The following is a 17,734-nucleotide window of genomic DNA, read 5'->3' as shown; positions in this document are numbered from 1 at the left end:
CGACAGTAGTAATGAAAGAGCTCACAAAAGGGGACAAGCTTAGCATTCACTTGGGAATTAGACATAAAACAATCCTTTTAAATGTGTTTTTATTCTATGTGGACATTGATTTATCATTAATTATTCATTATGTCTTTGAGGCTTGTTTAATCAGACGGAGACAATCAGAGAATGTGTAGGGCTAAGTGACTTTAGATATGTGCCCGCAGATTCACAGATTATCTTTGTTGTCTGAAACAAAAATCCTGACATGGGGCTGGGAGTACTGAACCAGCAGGATTTCTCTTTTCTTTCCTCTTCCTTTCCTATCTTTTTTCCCCTGGGAAGTCTATGAATACCATTTTCTCATAGTATTCTGTTACCTTTTCTGGCTTCTATAGGACTACATGGTTCCTACGGAATTAAACTTCAAAGGCAGCAATATAGGAAAGTTTCATGCAGTTTTGCAAACATAAGAAAAAAAAATCATAGATCCTGTCAGATTGGGAATCAGAATTAATTTTTCATAAACAAAGCATGAGCCACTTAAAGTAGCCAAATTAGATGGCAAGACAGATTTCCTCAATGCTTCTAAAGAAATCCCCTGCCAGAAGTCTTCAGTAAGAGCATTTATAAACTGGGGGAAAAAAAGGACTCAGTATAACTGAAATCATTTAGAGCAGTAGGAAGAAGACAGCCAAATTTTTCTAAATTTCTGATTGCCAGGGAAAAAGCTCAAAAAATAAATGTATATTATGATACTTAATTCACCCCCCTCCCTCCATTGGCTAAGGGAGCCCCACATTGTGTAAAACATGTGGAGAAGTTCCACATGTTCCAGGAGAGGTGCTTTCTGGTAAACTTGAAAATCATACAAGATAGTAAGCCATCATCACTCTTTGTTCTTTTGGAAGACTTAATAGAGATGTAATGGAAAAAAATTGCTATCACAAAAAAAAATTGATTTCCATTGAAAATAGGAATTTTGCCAGTTGACTAAACCATGATTGGCTTCCTTATTATATTCTGTCTCTGCCTAACTGGGAAGCACTTGGAAAGTTTGGCTAAGTATCATCATTTCAAGTTCCTTTCATACTAACAGGAATAAAAATGATGCTTGCATATATGACATTCTAAAAATTGCTTTCAAAGCATCATTACTGCAATGAACATTTCAGAATGGTTTTTTTCTCATGTTTTCTTTCACAAACAGCTCATATAGAATATTTCCCTCCTCACATTCTTTTAAGTAAAACATCAATTTAAGCCTAGCAAGACTCTAACTGGGGAGCATTTTGATTTCTTGGGTAGGTATGGTGACAATGTAAATAAGCTTGATGCATGGGGGAGGGCTTCCATTTTTTTAGCGCTCTTAAATTCCAAAAGCAAGTCTAGCTTTGTATTTTTGCCAAATTGGAGCTTATGGAAACACTTCAGGGAGTGATTTGGGTTGCAAAGTATGCTAGGGACTGGTTATAACTGAATGAGCTACCTAATGAAAAAAGATGTAAGGTAAACAGTAGCAATGACATGGCCTATTATATAGTAAGTTTAGTCCGGCAAGAAAAAAGACACCAAATGTAAACACACATATTCCTATTTAAAACATATAAATGCAAACCAACACTCCATGGTGCCAGGATCAAATTCATTCATTGAGCCTCAAGTTCTAGGCTCTACTGGGTGCCCTGGAGCAAGAATAGTACTGGTTCCATTTGCTGCCTTGTCTAATTAGTTTTGGAGCTGCTGTCAATTGTTCCCTTCCCCAAGAATTTCTCATGTCTTTGTCTATGTGTCAGCCATCTTGAGAAGTTAGAACTTAATGTGTTTACATGTACATGGCAAGATAGATATATAGATATAAGTCCTAGTGACTTGTCACAAGGAGAAATCCCTAAACTTGCCTACTTTAATCTTGAATGGGATGTCAAATCTGAGGGGCAGGACACAGGGGCAACCATTCTCCTTATGAGTATTTAGAGAATATAGGTTAGAACCCAAAGTTCTAGTTGGTTCTTTGTATATTTTTGATGCAAGTCTTTTATTGGATATGTGTTTTTGCAAATATTTTATCCAATGTAGCTGCTTAATTTTCATTCTCTTAACAGTGTCTTGTGCAGAGAGGAAGTTTTCTGTTTTAATAGAGTTCAACTTATCAGTTTTTCTTTCATGGATAGTTCTTTTGGCATTGTACTTAAGAACTCACAGCCAAGGTCACCTAGATTTTCTACTGTGTAATCTTCTGGAAGTTTTGCAGTTTTGTGTTTTACATTTAGGTCTATGATTCATTCTAAGAAATTTTTGTGAAAGATGTAAAGTGTATGTATAGAGTCATTTCTTTTTAACTTTGTTGTTGTTGTTTGGTTTGGTTGCTTTGTTTTTTTCCTGTGGATGTCCAGCTATTTAAGCACCATTTGTTGAAAACACTATTGTTTCTTCATTGGTTTGCATTGTTTGTTCATCAAAGATTGGTTGACTACGTTTACATAATCTGTTTCTGGACTCTGTTTCATTTGTTGGACCCTGGCTCACGGGTGCCAACGTGGCCCGGTGGACGCCCCAGAGACCCAGACCCCAGACAGGCAGATGCAATTAGCAAGAGGGTTTATTGAACGTTTGCGCAAACGGGCTCTCCGCCTCCGAGGAGGAAAAGAGCCCCGATTAGCAATTACAGGGATCTTTTAAAAGGCAAAAGGAAAGAAACTGCCTAAAGACAAAAGAACCGCGGGAGTCGCATGGCATCCAGGTTGATTTCGGGGAGGGTCAACATGAACCTATTCAGGGACATTCCAATCAGGGTGTGTGGGGGGGGGAACGGTTTTCTTATTGTAAACAGAATGCTTTTAGTTGCTAAAATTTCAGGAAGAAGACTGGATGGGCTGCCTCTGGATTAGGGCTGGCCCTACTTACAAGGGGGGAGGTTTCTTCATTCCCTCCTCTTGTTTGGGCTGATTTTAACCTTAAAATCTTAGGGAACATTTATTTTTTTCAGTTTGGAGGGCCCGACATTGCTGAGTTAATACCAGAGCTTGGGTAATAGACAATCTTTCTCGGATGAACTGGAGCAGCCGGTTGAGGACGCAGGGGCCGAAAGTTAGCAGCAGGAGCAGGATAACTAGAGGGCCCAGAATGGTAGAGATTAGGGTGGTCAACCAGGGAGACTGATTAAACCAGCTTTCAAACCAGCCCTGCTGGGCCTCCCGGTCCCTTTGTCTTTTATTTAACCTTTCCCTGAGTTTGGCCATGGAGTCTCTGATGACTCCAGAATGGTCTGCATAGAAACCGCATTCCTCTCCCAGGGCCGCACACAGTCCTCCCTCTTTCAGGAATAGTCAATCCAAGCCTCTCCTGTTTTGAAGTGCTACTTCTGAAAGTGAGGGGAGGGACTGTTCTAGCTTAGAAACGGACTGCTCTAGTGTCCGTAGATCCTCATCTACAGCTGTTTGGAGTTCTAGATAACGTCGTGAGCCCTGGATCGGAGCAGCTGCGCCAGTACCCACCCCAGCAGCGACCCCTAGTCCCAACATAACGGCTAAGGTTAGGGAGACAGGTTCGCGCCGAAAACGGGTGGGAGGTTTATCATACTGATTTTCTAGAGTTTCAGCAGGGTGATAGAACACCCTGGGTATGATCTGCACCATGACACAGAAGTCGTTTGAGCTATTTAGAACCTTAGCTGACACACAGGGGGTGAGGCCTTTGTTGCATGCCCACCAAGTTCCCGGCTGGGGCTCCAGGTAAGAATCAGTCCCCAAAATCGGGGTGGTAGTGTTGCAGAGTCTCTGGTAGCCCCGGGGGGGTGTTCCTATGCAGGTTCCCTGTCCTGTAACTTCTGTAAGGGTGAATTGTGGTTGGGAGTCGGGTGTGCATCCCTGAGTGCTAGTGATGTTATTATAGGTCCCTGAAGTAGCAATTCCCTCATAATAAGGGGTGGGGGGGAAGCAAGGCAGAGCCAGCAGGATTTAGTTACATCGGGGCTGGTTCGATTAAGGGCCAGGAATGCCCCTATGATAAGATTAAACAGTCGTTGTCCCGTCTCGGGTGACGACCCAGGGGTTGGAGTGACCGCGAAGTTAGTGGGTGCGGGACTCCCTGCGGCTAGGGCCGGGGCAGCTCTTTGTTCCCCGAGGACCGCGTTAGGCCCGATCGCCACGGGGTCTGGGGATTCTATTTTTAGTTTAATTCTGAATATAAAACCATCATCTGTTCTTTCTTTGTATAACCTGAGTCCCCACGTATATCCATTGGCCCAGTAAGTAGCCCTTTTTCCGGGCTCCGTGAAGGATATCCGTAGGGGATGACACCACCCTTGGCAGGGCCCATAATTAAGGGTTTTCCATTTGCTAAATGTCGGGTGAGTATAGTTAGCCTTGACAGTGATATAATCCCAGGAGGAGGAGGGCCTCCATTCTGTATCCCCAGTAGTTTCGCACCCCCAATTTTCACAATAGAAATATTCCCCTCCTCCACAGGTGGGATTTAGCCTGGGATCTCTGTGGTGCCCGGGACAGACATAAAAGGGAAGAGTGCTTAGCATGGCCCTTCTATCAGGCGTGCCACATCCTCCCCATGGGTCTAATCCCAGTCGCCCTGGAGGGCTTTCTTGGTTAGGGGCTCTAGGTGTCGAAGTATCCCTCTAGGTCCCATGGGCTAGGGGCCCCTATGGTTAGCTTGCATAGGTCCGGATATAGGTTAGGCCACCAGGTTCCCACGGGGGCGGTCTTATAGACCAGACCTCGTCACCCCCAGACGTTAGTACCTGCCAGGTTAACCTTTTGAGGGCATGAGGGTCACCTTTGGCGGAGGTGAAGAGCGCTAGGAGAGGTAGGAATATAACAACTGTCATTGAATAATTTTTGAAAGTCTTATCTTGAGCGGGTTTTGGGTGCGGTGGAGCTTCCATTGGAGTGGCTCGTCCGGTCCGTCCTGGCTGGCGTCAGCGGTGCTCGTTGATGGGGCGCGCTGGACGTGTGAGGCGTGGACCCAAGCAGCAATGCCGTCTACCTTTAAGGCGGTTGGGGTGGTCAGTAGTACAGTATATGGGCCCTTCCAGCGGGGCTCAAGCGTCCTGGACTGATGTCTCCTGAAGTAGACGGAGTCACCGATCTGGAACGGGTGTGGGCCGGTTGTGTCTCCGGGGCGGTAGACAGCCGCAAGGGGTTTCCAGATCTGGTGCTGGATAATCTGGAGCGCCTTTAGCCTGTCCTGTAAACCGGGAGTGTTAGCAAGAGGGTCAATAGCAGAATCTAGTAAGTCCGTTACTGGTGGGGGACCTCCATAGGGAATCTCGTAAGGAGTTAGCCCATGGCGCGCGGGAGTGTTCCGGACTCGGACCAGGACCATAGGGAGGAGTTGGACCCAGTCTCTAGTGCCAGTCTCCAATGTCAATTTAGTTAGGGTCTCTTTAATTGTTCTATTCATTCTTTCTACCTGACCTGAGCTCTGGGGTCTGTATGCACAATGTAATTTCCAATTTATCCCCAGTAATCTGGCCACCAACTGACTTACCTGGGAGACGAAGGCGGGGCTGTTGTCCGACGCTATTACCTTGGGCAGTCCAAACCGGGGGAAAATTTCTTCCAGGATTTTCTTGACAACCACCTGGGCGGTTTCTCGCTTGGTGGGGAAAGCTTCTGTCCAGCCATTTCGTAGAAAGCTACTCCCATCGGTGTACCAGGTTGCTTCAGCATCTGGCAAAGGCTGGTCCGTCAAGTCCCCTCTGGTGCCATGGACTTCAGCTAGGATCTGGTGGCAATCATGCATTACTAGGGAGGGGGACTCGGTTTCTGGAAGCAAGGTGGCCGGGTTTAGAGATGTAGCCGTTCCAAACTGTATCCGCTCAGAATTCAGTAACATGGCCTGATAATGGGTGACCCGGGCGTTTGAGAGCCATCGATCAGGGGGCTGGCGGATGACTGTCTCTACGGCGTGGGGGGCCACCACAGTGAGGGGTTGGCCAAAAGTCAACTTGTCTGAGTCTTTTACCAGGACTGCCACAGCCGCTATTATTCGGAGACATGAGGGCCATCCTGCAGCCACGCTGTCTAATTTTTTGAAAAGTATGCCACGGGCCTTTTCCAGGGTCCCAGTTTTTGAGTTAGGACCCCTTTGGCTATTCCATTATGTTCATCAACATATAGCGTAAAAGGCTTGGTTACATCTGGGAGGCTCAGGGCAGGGGCGGTCAATAAGGCCCTTTTTATTTTGTCAAAAGCCAATTGCTGCTCCTTTCCCCAGTGGTAGGGGGTGTTGGATTTCGTGAGAGGATATAGGGGAGCCACCATCTCCGCAAACCCGGGTATCCAGAGGCGGCAGAACCCAGCACTGCTGAGGAACTCTCGTAGTCCTTTGGCATTAGTGGGTGCTGGGATCAGGGCTACAGCCTTTTTGCGGCTCTCCGTCAGCCACCTCTGGCCTCCTTCCAGGAGATATCCCAGATAGGTCAGATATTGTCTGGCCTACTTGGGCCTTTTTGGTGGAGGCCCTATACCCCAGTTCTCCCAGTCTCTCAAGCAGGGCCCCTGTACCTTTTACACAATCCTGTTCTGTCCTAGCCGCCAGGAGCAAATCATCCACGTACTGCAGAAGGACGAGGTCCGGATGGCCAACTCGGAAATCTGCCAAATCCCGATGCAAGGCCTCATCGAACAAAGTAGGGGAGTTTTTGAATCCCTGCGGCAGCCTTGTCCAAGTGAGTTGTCCTGAGAATCCCGTCTCAGGATCTTTCCATTCAAAAGCAAAAATAGGCTGGCTTTGAGAGCTTAACCTTAGGCAAAAGAATGCATCTTTTAGATCTAACACCGTATACCAGACATGGCTTGGGGGTAAGGTGCTGAGCAAGTTGTAGGGATTCGGCACCGTGGGATGTATGTCCTCTGTCCTCCAGTTAACCTCTCGTAAATCTTGTACCGGCCGGTAATCTCCTGTGCCGGGTTTTTTTACGGGTAATAGAGGAGTATTCCAGGGCGACTGGCAAGGTATTAAAATGCCCAATTGTAACAGTCTCTGTATATGTGGCCGAATGCCTTCTTTGGCCTCTTTGCTCATTGAATATTGCCGGATCGATATGGGGGTGGCCGAGGGTTTTAAGTTTATAATTATGGGCGGCTGGTTTACAGCTAGTCCCATTCCGGCTGTTTCCACCCAGGCCTGAGGGTAGTTAGTGAGCCATTCAGAATCTAGGGGCTGCACGGCCGGTGGAGAGTCCTCGTGCAGCCGGTGTTCATCCTCTAGGCGCAAGGTCAGTACCTGGAGGGGCTGCCCTCCCGCGCCAGTAATAGTGGCCCCTTTTTGCTGAAAATGTATCTGGGCCCCTACTTTTGAAAGAAGGTCTCTGCCTAGGAGAGGGTAAGGGCCGTCTGGGACCAGTAAGAAGGAATGCGTTACTTGCCCAGTGCTCAGGTGGACCTTCCGTTCGGTTGTCCATCGATATAACTTGCCTCCAGTTGCCCCCTGAACCCAAGACGTTTTAGAGCTCAAGGGTCCTTTTGCCTCAGTTAAAACTGAATGTTGAGCTCCCGTATCGACCAGGAAGGTCACCGGCTGTCCCCCCACTTTAAGGGTTATCCGAGGCTCGGGGGGGGGGGTTCCTGGCCCTGACACCCCTAATCTTCATCTTCTAGGGACAAAACAGGAATGGGCTTCTTTTTAGGTCCCTGCGTTTGGCCCTTCCTTGGGCAATCTTTAACCCAATGTCCTTTTTCCTTGCAGTAGGCACACTGGTCTCGTTCAACCCGTGGTCCTCTTTTGTCTCCCAGGTCACTACTCTGTCCTGACTTACTCTGCCCTGAGCCCTGTACTACGGTGGCCAGTATAGCCTTCTATTAACCTCTGCAGAAAACCTGCCGGCGTCTCCTCTTTTCCCTGCACTATAGCACGTACCTTTGCCAAATTGGTGGGGCGACGCCCTGCCCCTTTGAGACCCGCTAGGAGTACCTGGCGATAGAGACGGAGCCGCTCCCTACCAGCAACAGTGTCGTAGTCCCAGGTCGGGCGAACCAAGGGGAAAACATCCGCAATCTCATTAGGCAGCTGGGTCGCCTCCCATCCGCCCCCGGGACGTTTTTCTGAGCTTCGAGGTACGCACGCTGTCTCTCCTCCGTGGTGAGGGAGTCTGCGGGAGCTGTTGGCAGTCATCCCAGGTCGGCTGGTGGGTCAACAGAATTGACTCAATTAATCCGGTTAGCGCCTGGGGGTCTTGGGAGAAGGAGGGGTTATGAGTTTTCCAGTTGTAAAGGTCAGAGGCAGAGAACGGCCAATATTGCATCTGGCCGCCTGCTGACCGGAGGGGAAATGCCTGGGAGGTCCAGACGTCCTCCGACTCTCCCCCGCGCTCTCGCCGCAAGCGGAGGCGACTGGCGAGCGGGGGTGAAGCGAGGGGTTGCCCCTCTGCCCCCGTAGAGTCGGGGGACGGAGCTGAGGGAGCGGAAGGAGAGGTAGGGGCCTCCGAGCGGGGCGTTGGGGGTTGGGCATAAGGGGGAGGGGAGGAGTCCAAGAGAAGGAGACTGTCCTGGTCCCCTGGGAGCACAGGCGGCTCCTTAGGTTTTGATTCAGGAAATTTTAGGGGGCAAAGGGTGGATGGAGAGGAGGGACGGGGAATTGGGGGAGTGTGGCAGGGAGGGAGTGAGGGTCTCGGGCTCGGTCCCCCTTGAGAAGGGATAAAGCATTTTATCCAGGGGGGGGGGATTCTTAGCGAGATCCTCCCATACTATGATGTACGGCACCTGATCGAGGTGTCCATTGGGTCCTGGCTGGAAGACCAGGGCCTTCACCTGCAAGATAATGTCAATATTAAAAGTTCCGTTCCTGGGCCACCCGACGTTGAAAGCCGGCCACTCTGAGGAGCAGAAGGTGACCCATCTTCGTCTTCTGACTTCGACCGAGAGATTGTGTGCCCGGCCGGCGACTTCTTTCCAGTGATCTAGAGTGAGGCTTAAAGGGGTGGTTACAGTCTGCCCCATGGGTGTAGAGAAGGGGTGAGCGGTGAGGAGGAGGACAGGAGAGGAAGAAAAACACGGAACGAACAGACGCACACGAACGACAGGACTGGCGCGGCAGATTCAGATGGGAGCGGTCGCGAACCACGACCCTCCCCGAAGAGGAGGGAGTGCCGGGGCTCCGTTCCTCTTCCAGACCACTCCGGAGTCCGACTCCGGAGGGGGACCAGGGGTCTCGGGCACGTCTGCCTCCCCCGCTGGTCCAAATACAGAATACAGAGTACAGCGTCCTGCAGGCACAATACAGACCCGGCACAAAACAGACCCGGCCAGTCAGACAAACGGACGAGACAGATATGACATTTAGCGAGCTCGGTCTTACCTCCTACCGGTTTTAGGATTGAGTCTGGGGCGTCTCAGATCCCGGACGAGCCCCCAAATGTTGGACCCTGGCTCACGGGTGCCAACGTGGCCCGGTGGACACCCCAGAGACCCAGACCCCAGACAGGCAGATGCAATTAGCAAGAGGGTTTATTGAACGTTTGCGCAAACGGGCTCTCCGCCTCCGAGGAGGAAAAGAGCCCCGATTAGCAATTACAGGGATCTTTTAAAAGGCAAAAGGAAAGAAACTGCCTAAAGACAAAAGAACCGCGGGAGTCGCGTAGCATCCAGGTTGATTTTGGGGAGGGTCAACATGAACCTATTCAGGGACATTCCAATCAGGGTGTGGGGGGGGGAAAACGGTTTTCTTATTGTAAACAGAATGCTTTTAGTTGCTAAAATTTCAGGAAGAAGACTGGATGGGCTGCCTCTGGATTAGGGCTGGCCCTACTTACAAGGGGGGAGGTTTCTTCACATTGATCTATTTGTCTATTCTTTAGCCAATACTACACTGTTTTGATTGCTGTAGATTTACATTAAGTTTTGAAGTCAGATAGTGTCAGTTCTCTAACTTTGTTCTTCTTCAATATTATGTTGGTTATTCTGGGTCTTTGCCTTTTATTTTGGTTATCCTGGGTCTTTTCCTTTCTCTATAAACTTGTCAAAGAGTTTTGTGTGTGTGTGTGTGTGTGTGTGTGTGTGTGTGTGTGTGTGTGTAAACTCAGGATAGAACCTATAGAGTCTAAAGATTACTAAACCAACATGAGAGCATGTATTTCCACTTTTACATTTAAAAGAGTAAACATCATGTTGGTCATTTAAAAACAAAAATGATTCATTTGTCACAAACTCAAATGACCATTTTCAGAGCCCCTGTATTATAAGCTATATTGCTAAAGAAAGATAAGGTTCTCCTTGCTACTTGCAAGTGTCATTTGTCAGGCCAAGACAAAGAAGCACAGAAGCAATGTCTGTCATACTACAGAATATATAAAATTGTGGGCCCTGCTATGTTTCCTCCATTTTTCTTGAACAATATGGAAAATAGTACATTTCAAAGGCTAACAACTAGTAGTAAAAATAGGACTTTTTTCCTCCCACAGATTAAGCAGAAGGAAATTTGAGATATAGCTTTCTCTAAAACTCAAAATCTTTTGGGTCTTCTTGATTTAATGCCTTTAGCTTCTCAGATAAAAACTCCAGTTTCTCTGTAGATTTGAAGAACTTGGGCAACTTTAGAAAACAAACATATCATGTGGACTATCTGTATTAAGCCCAGATATGGGTTCAAATTCTTGGAAGAATTAATGCAAATGGTGGATTAAACCATTCATTGTTAACTCTACAAAATTCCATTAGTTCTTAGAGCTTTCCTAGAGCCTATTTACATTGACAGAATTCTTCCCATTCCTTCTTTCAGAGGATTACCTCATCCTAAAAACATCTTTGTGAACAGCTTTTCATTAACAGGCACATTCCACATTTATTTAGCTGTCTCTCTTTCCTTCATACCTGTGTCAACTCTGTTAAACTTTATAGGGCAATGATAGCTATGTTAACTTGACCCCATATAATGAGACATTAAAAGCAAATTTTCAGCAAGGAATAGAATAACAATCATTTACAGGAACAAGTACAGTCAGTATGCCTTCAATAGAAGACCAAGGTCATGCAGTAGACATTTTATATTGTCACATGGTGGTGTTAGTGTTGGGCTTTAAAAAGAAAAGAATCAGCAGATCTTTACAAACACACACTAAATGCAAAATCAGATCCCTTTCCCATGATATCCGCAAGGAACATCCTTCATTGTCCATTCTTCTCCTCATTTTCTAAATAATATGAGTCTCACCCAATGGAAGTCCTGTTTTGGAGTGACTCATCTCTTTCAGTAACATTACCAGCATTTTCACTTTGTTCCAGTTACAAGATGCAGTCGCCAGAATAATTTAATGCCCTCCTGCTAATTGCCAAGGCTAATAGAGGAACTGCTACAGCTCTTCAAATGCTTTTCATTTACATGTTGATTTCTTGCTTCCCACTTGGGAAAGGTGTGTTTGGCTCTAACTGCTTTTGATCTAATGGTTCTGTAGTCTGACCTACTTTCATTTTTCTTACTGCTGACATTTATTTTATTTTCTTTATTTAAGGGCAGAAAATAACAGAAAAGGTAATCAGCATGCATTTAGGTCATTGTGAGTGTCCCAGTTACATTTGCATTTTTCTGCTTAAAGTCTAATGCTGCCTTTGAATGATTTAAGATATTTGGACAAGGGGAAAAATAACACTTCCTTCCCATAAATCCAGAGTGAAAACAAAGAGAATACATAATCCACCTGCCTTGATTTGGGATCATGTAAGTTACAACAGCTACAGTCAGATTTTTGCCTGGGCTCCCAGATATCATCCCATTAGGATCAAAATCCAGGGAAGGCAGAGAGCTTCATATTCCCCTACAGCACTAGAGGCTTTGAAGGACCCAGCAAACAGAAGCCTATCTTTTTGATTACTGAGTTTCAAGGAAGAGTGTGATCCTTGTCCCCGTATAGGAGAGGTGACATCCAACAGAGGAATCCCAGAGCTCATCTTACTCTCTCACTACAGGAAATAATATGAGAATTATGTATGCTTCAAGGGTCATTTACATATTTCAAGAATCAGAATGAGATTGGTACAGACCAGCAAAAAGATTAAGTAGCAATGAGGACACTGCAACTAAGAACCAAAATTGTGCCACACTATTGGGGGCTTGGGGACAGATACTGGAGATTTATAAACAAATTAAGTTTGAGGAATGCTGGTTTTCATAAGTTTGTTTCTTTTATTTTTAATTCACTATTTCTCTGAGTTTTTAATATAGAGATGTGCGTTGTGACTCTTCCAGAAGAGAGGAAAGATTAAATATATTCCAAATCAATTGACTGAGGAATCCCCTTTATGAAGTGACGCTATTCTGTAATTGGTATTGAAATCACATGTGCATATGGTTACAAAATCAGATTTCCAGATGAAATGGCAATGACCATCACCGTCTGACTTCCATTTCTGGCCACTATATTCCTACACCAGCAAGAAATTTCCTTTAACCAAGTCTGTTTTAAGATTTTCTGGTCATTACCTAATTTTTTTCTATCACTCACTTAAAGAGTTATTTACTGAGTTATCAACTTTTGAAATTAACTTTCAACCATCTGCATTGATGGGCTGGGATTTTTAGTTAACTATACCATGCATCTACTCTGTCTACTTCTCTTCTTAAAATGGCTGTATAATTATTTTTACCAGCATTCCTCAAACTTAATTTGACTGCAGAAACATTAGGAGCAACTACCAAAAAGTAGAAAGCAGTTGGGGAAATGCATTCTGAATCCTTGAGGAGTAAAAGAAAACCATAACTGAGAAACTGATCTATAGCCCTCTAACTGGTGGCTCAGATGAGTTCCTACCACTCTGAAGCCCTTTTATTGCTAAACTCATCACCATGATTCTGTCTTCAGTATCTCTCCCAAATACCCCATACTAAACCATGTGTACATCCATATCTATGTTGATTTCTGTACATGTGTCTCTGTGTGTGTAAACATGAGTTCATACTGGTATCTCTGACTCTATCTGGCGTAGATTTCAACCTAGCATTTCCAACCTTGCTTATTTGTAACTTCTTTCTCTGAAAGTGAAAATGACTGGGCTCTTATAATCTACAATGTATTTACTTATTTACTGAAACTACTGTATGGATACAATTACTTTCAGTGTTGCTAAATCATATTCCTATAAGAAAAAAGTTTATAAACTAAAATACAATGTTTGTGTACAGTTCTTCTTTCTTTAGGCTTAGAAAATCTACTCTTACTATTTTTCAAGAATATTTGGCTTCTTTCTCCCCTATCCCCTTCAACAAGTTTACTGCATTCATTTGTGATAGCACAATGTAGAGTATTATAGATTGTGGCAAAGTCATATATCCACCATCACAGTACCATGTAGAACGGTTACATTGCTCTAAAAAGTTGCATTTATAGTCTACTCCTCCTCTCTTCCCAATTCCTGGGAACCACTAATCTGTTTTCCATCCCTATATAGTTTTGCCTTTTCCACATTGCTCTATAGAGTAAATCATAATATATATAGACCTTGGGGTCTGGTTTCTTTCACTTAGCAAAATACATTTCTATTTTGTCCATGTTGTTGAGTGAATTAATAGTTCATTTCTTTTTATTGCTAAGCAATATTCCAATGTATGGATGTACCCAATTTGTTTATCCATCACTCACTAGAAGGACATCTGGGTTATTTCCGGTTTTTGACAATTATGAATACGGGTTTTTATGAGGACGTAAAATTAGAATTCACTTGGGAGCATGACTGCTGAGTCATATGGTAAGTGTATGTTTTTAACAAATTGCTAGACTTTTCCAAAATGACTGTACCACTCTGCATTTCTATCAGCAATGGAATGAGAGTTCCTGTTGTTCCTCATTGTCTCTAGTGGTTGGTATTGTCAGGGTTTCAGTGGGATTTCTTTTGTCTGTTTTTACTTTTAACTATTCTAAGACTCATGTAGTTGTATTTTATTATAGTTTTAACTTGTATTTCCCCAAAGAAATGCCCAATGAAGCTGTCTAGGCACAGAGTATCCCTTTGTGGAAGATTTTAATTACTTATTCAATTTATTTAGTACATATAGGACTATTCAGGTTATCTATTTCTTTTTAAGTGAGTTTTCATAGTTTGTGTCTTTCACAAAACTGGTTCATTTCACTAAGCATGTAGAATTTATGGGCAGAGTTGTATTTTTAGCAATCTCTTATTATTCTTTTAACCTTTATTGGGTCAGTGGTCATGTCCCTTTTCTCTCCTGATATTGGATTTTTGTGCTTTTTTATTTCTTGACCAATCTGGTAGAGATTTATTCATTGTAATGATTTTCTTAAAAACTAGGTCTGGGTTTCATTGATTTTTCTCTGTTTTTTTTTTTTTGTGTTCTTAATTTCATTGATTTCTATGCTAATCTTTATTATTATTATTTCCTTCTGCTGTTTTAGGTTTGTCTTCTTTCTTTAGCTTCTTAATTTGGTAACTTAGATTACTGGTTTTTAGATCTTTTTATTTTCCAATATAAGCATTTAATGCCATAAATCTCTCTCTGGGCATAGTTCCAGTTGTATCATACCAATTTTGACATTTTATTTCCATTTTAATCAAGTGCAAAATATATTTTTAATATATTTTAATCAAGTGCAAAATATATTTTTAAAAAAGTAATTTAGAAACATATTGCTTAGTTGCAAAGTAATTTTTACTTTTCTCTATATCTTTCTGTTGTTTGTCCTATATTTAACTTGGTTATGAACCAAGAAGACACTTTATATTACTTAAGTTCTTTTATATTTGTTAAATTTGCTTTTATGGGTCAGGATATGGTCCATCCTGGTGAATGTTTTATGTGCACTCAAAAATAATGTGTATTCTGATATGGTTAAGGATTCCATAAGTGTCAATTAAATCACACTGGCTGACAGTATTGTTCTAGTCATCTATAGCATGAATTATTTTCTACTTTTATCATCAATTACCGAGAAGAGATTATTGAAGTCTCCAACTATAGTTGGATTGTCTATTTCTTCTTTCAAATCTAATAGTTTTTGCTTTGTGTATTGTGAAACTCTGTTGTAACATGCAAATACAATTAGAATTTGTAGGTGTTTTGAAAAATTGCCCTTTTATCATTATGTCATGTCCCTTGTTCCAAATTGTTCCTTGCCTAAAATTAGCGATTCCACCTTTCTTTTAGTTAGTATTTGTATAATATACCTTTCTCCAACCTTTTAAAACATCTATGGTTTCATATTTAAGTGAATTTTTGTAGATAACATTTAGGTCAGTCTTGCTTTTATCCATTCTCACAATTTGTGATGTATTTAGATCATGCACATTAAAACATTTTTTATATGGTTGGATCAACATCTATCACCAAGCTAACAGTTTTTTATGTGTTCTTTTTTTCTGTTTTTTGCTTTTTTTATGTTGAGCATTTTTATGATTCCATTTAATTTCATCTCTTAGTTGATTATTTATACTTTTTTCTACCTCTTTTGTAAAGTTAGCTATTTATTTATGTTGATAATGATGACAACATTTGTGCTCAAAAATTGTAATTCTGAAACAGTGTCCTATACTTTGCCTAGATTGAATCTAAATTTTATATTTACAACACAATGGTTATGTAATATTATTCATTGGAAAATTGTAAATTGTGCTATGATTACATTTCCTTCTTCTCAGTTAAATACATAATCTTCTGCACTACTCACAGAAAAATATCCAAAAGTTTCCCATTTCTAATATGTCAATAAGTACTCAAAAGGATGCTGTATTTTGCTGTGTATTTGAACCATACTTTTCTCAAGCAATTTTATTCCTTATTTGCAATGTTTCTTACTGATATTATTTCTTTCCATGAAGATGACACATGCATAATAGTCACCATACCTTTATCTTATCTAAAGTTAAAACATTTTCCTACTGGTAGAATCCATTGAGCTGTTTTGATTAAAGCCCACTAACTTTCCACAGTAATTTTGACTATGACTTTTTTTGCACAATATATTGTTCTTTCTTAAGTATCTAATTGTCTTATTTTCTTTTGTTCCCTCTTTATCACATTTTAAACTTATTCCACTGATTCATTTTTTAAGAGCCTTCTGTTCTCAAATTTGAATTGATTTTTTTCTAGGCCTACTGGGGCATTTATTATTGCTCTCCTAATGTGGATTAACCTGTTTCTTGGATCCTATAACTTCCTCCTTCTAGGGTTACTTACTGCTTTGCTGGAACACTTCCTTAAGTACCCTCACAGAAAAGTGTGCTTTGGGAGGAATATGAGTAAAATTTTTATCCTTTTCTGAAAACTGCCTTTATTCTGATCTCAAAATAATGAGGAAGATGATGATGATGATGATGATGGTGGTGGTGATGATGATTTGCTTAAGTAGAGAAATAAAGTTAAAAATCATTTTTCTGTTATAAATTAAAAGCCATTGATCCAATTTTGCCACGAAGAATTTTGATACTTTCAGTCTTGATTCTTTGAGGTGACCAGTTTTTGCTGTTTGGAAGTTGTTTTTTTTTTTTTTTTTTTTTTTTCTGTATTGAAATGTCACATTATGTGTAAAATAATGAAGTTTTATTATCCTACTCAGCACTCAGAGCTTTCTTTCACAATCTAGAAGTCATTCAGATGTCCTATCTTTTGTATTGACCTTCTTTCACCTTTTATCTTTGTGTTCTACATTTTAGGGAAATTTATGTACTTTATCTTTAGTGACACTTTATTTTAGTAACCATATTTTTATTTTTTAAGATCTCTTATCACTTAATTGTTCCATTTTCATATCATTTCCTTGTTTTGAGGGTTCATATACTGTCATTTTCTTGAGTACAGTAATAAGAGGGGTGTTCATGTTCAGTTGTTGTTCTTGTTTGTCTGCTTAAGTTCATTTTTTGTGTCCTAAATCAAGGGTCAATTTTCTTTTTTTTTTTTTTCAGATTTTATTTATTTATTAATGAGAGACACAGAGAAAGAGAGAGGCAGAGACACAGGCAGAGGGAGAAGCAGGCTCCATGCAGGGACTCAACCCCCAGTCTCCACGATCAGGCCCTGGGCTGAAGGCAGCGCTAAACCGCTGAGGCACCCAGGCTGCCCAAGGGTCAATTTTCTATTTGTTGATAATCTGTTTTCATCAAAGGTCAGTCCTTCTATTAGTTTATGATCTGTATTTTCCTAGATTTAGGCTGTTCTCAAATGTCTGATTAGAATTGGTTATCCTGTCATATATAAGTATAAAACAATAAAAAGAATGGCTGGGATTTGTGTTATTGGAGAGATTTTATAACTGCCAGTGCTAGTTTTAAGATAAGGAAGGTAGGATTGGCTCTGCAAGTGATCAGAAATGAAGGATTTTATTCTGGGGGCACAATCATCCACACCAGCTACTCCAAAATCATTCAAGGCAATTTGTTCAACTCATTTGGGAGGAAAAATATCTGAGGTTCATTTGGTCTGAGATTTAAATATCTAGCTGTCAGCCCACTGTAACTCAATATGGGGTGGTTTATTGTTCTGTGTAGACTTCTGATTAATTATCCCCTATGGTTTTAGATCCATCTTTCACTCATGCTCCATTGGACTTGCAAATTTGAGTTAGAAGCTTTATCAAAGTTCTGCTAGGAAAAATCAGCTGCCGTATTCTCAGACTTTTGTCTGTATAATTTAGGCTTTGGTTTCCACTTCTCAGCTTCATCAGTTGAAAATTCCATCCTCTTTATATCTTCTAAAAATTTGATGGGGTTTTTTATTTTATATTATGCCCAGTACCTGACCTATTATTTTTATTATTTTTGGTTTATACCAGTGTTATTCTTTTAGTTTTATTCTA

The sequence above is a fragment of the Nyctereutes procyonoides genome, unplaced genomic scaffold (genome assembly GCF_905146905.1).
Source record: "Nyctereutes procyonoides isolate TBG_1078 unplaced genomic scaffold, NYPRO_anot_genome, whole genome shotgun sequence".
NCBI classification, from domain to species: Eukaryota; Metazoa; Chordata; class Mammalia; order Carnivora; family Canidae; genus Nyctereutes; species Nyctereutes procyonoides.
This window is presented reverse-complemented; position numbering follows the sequence as displayed.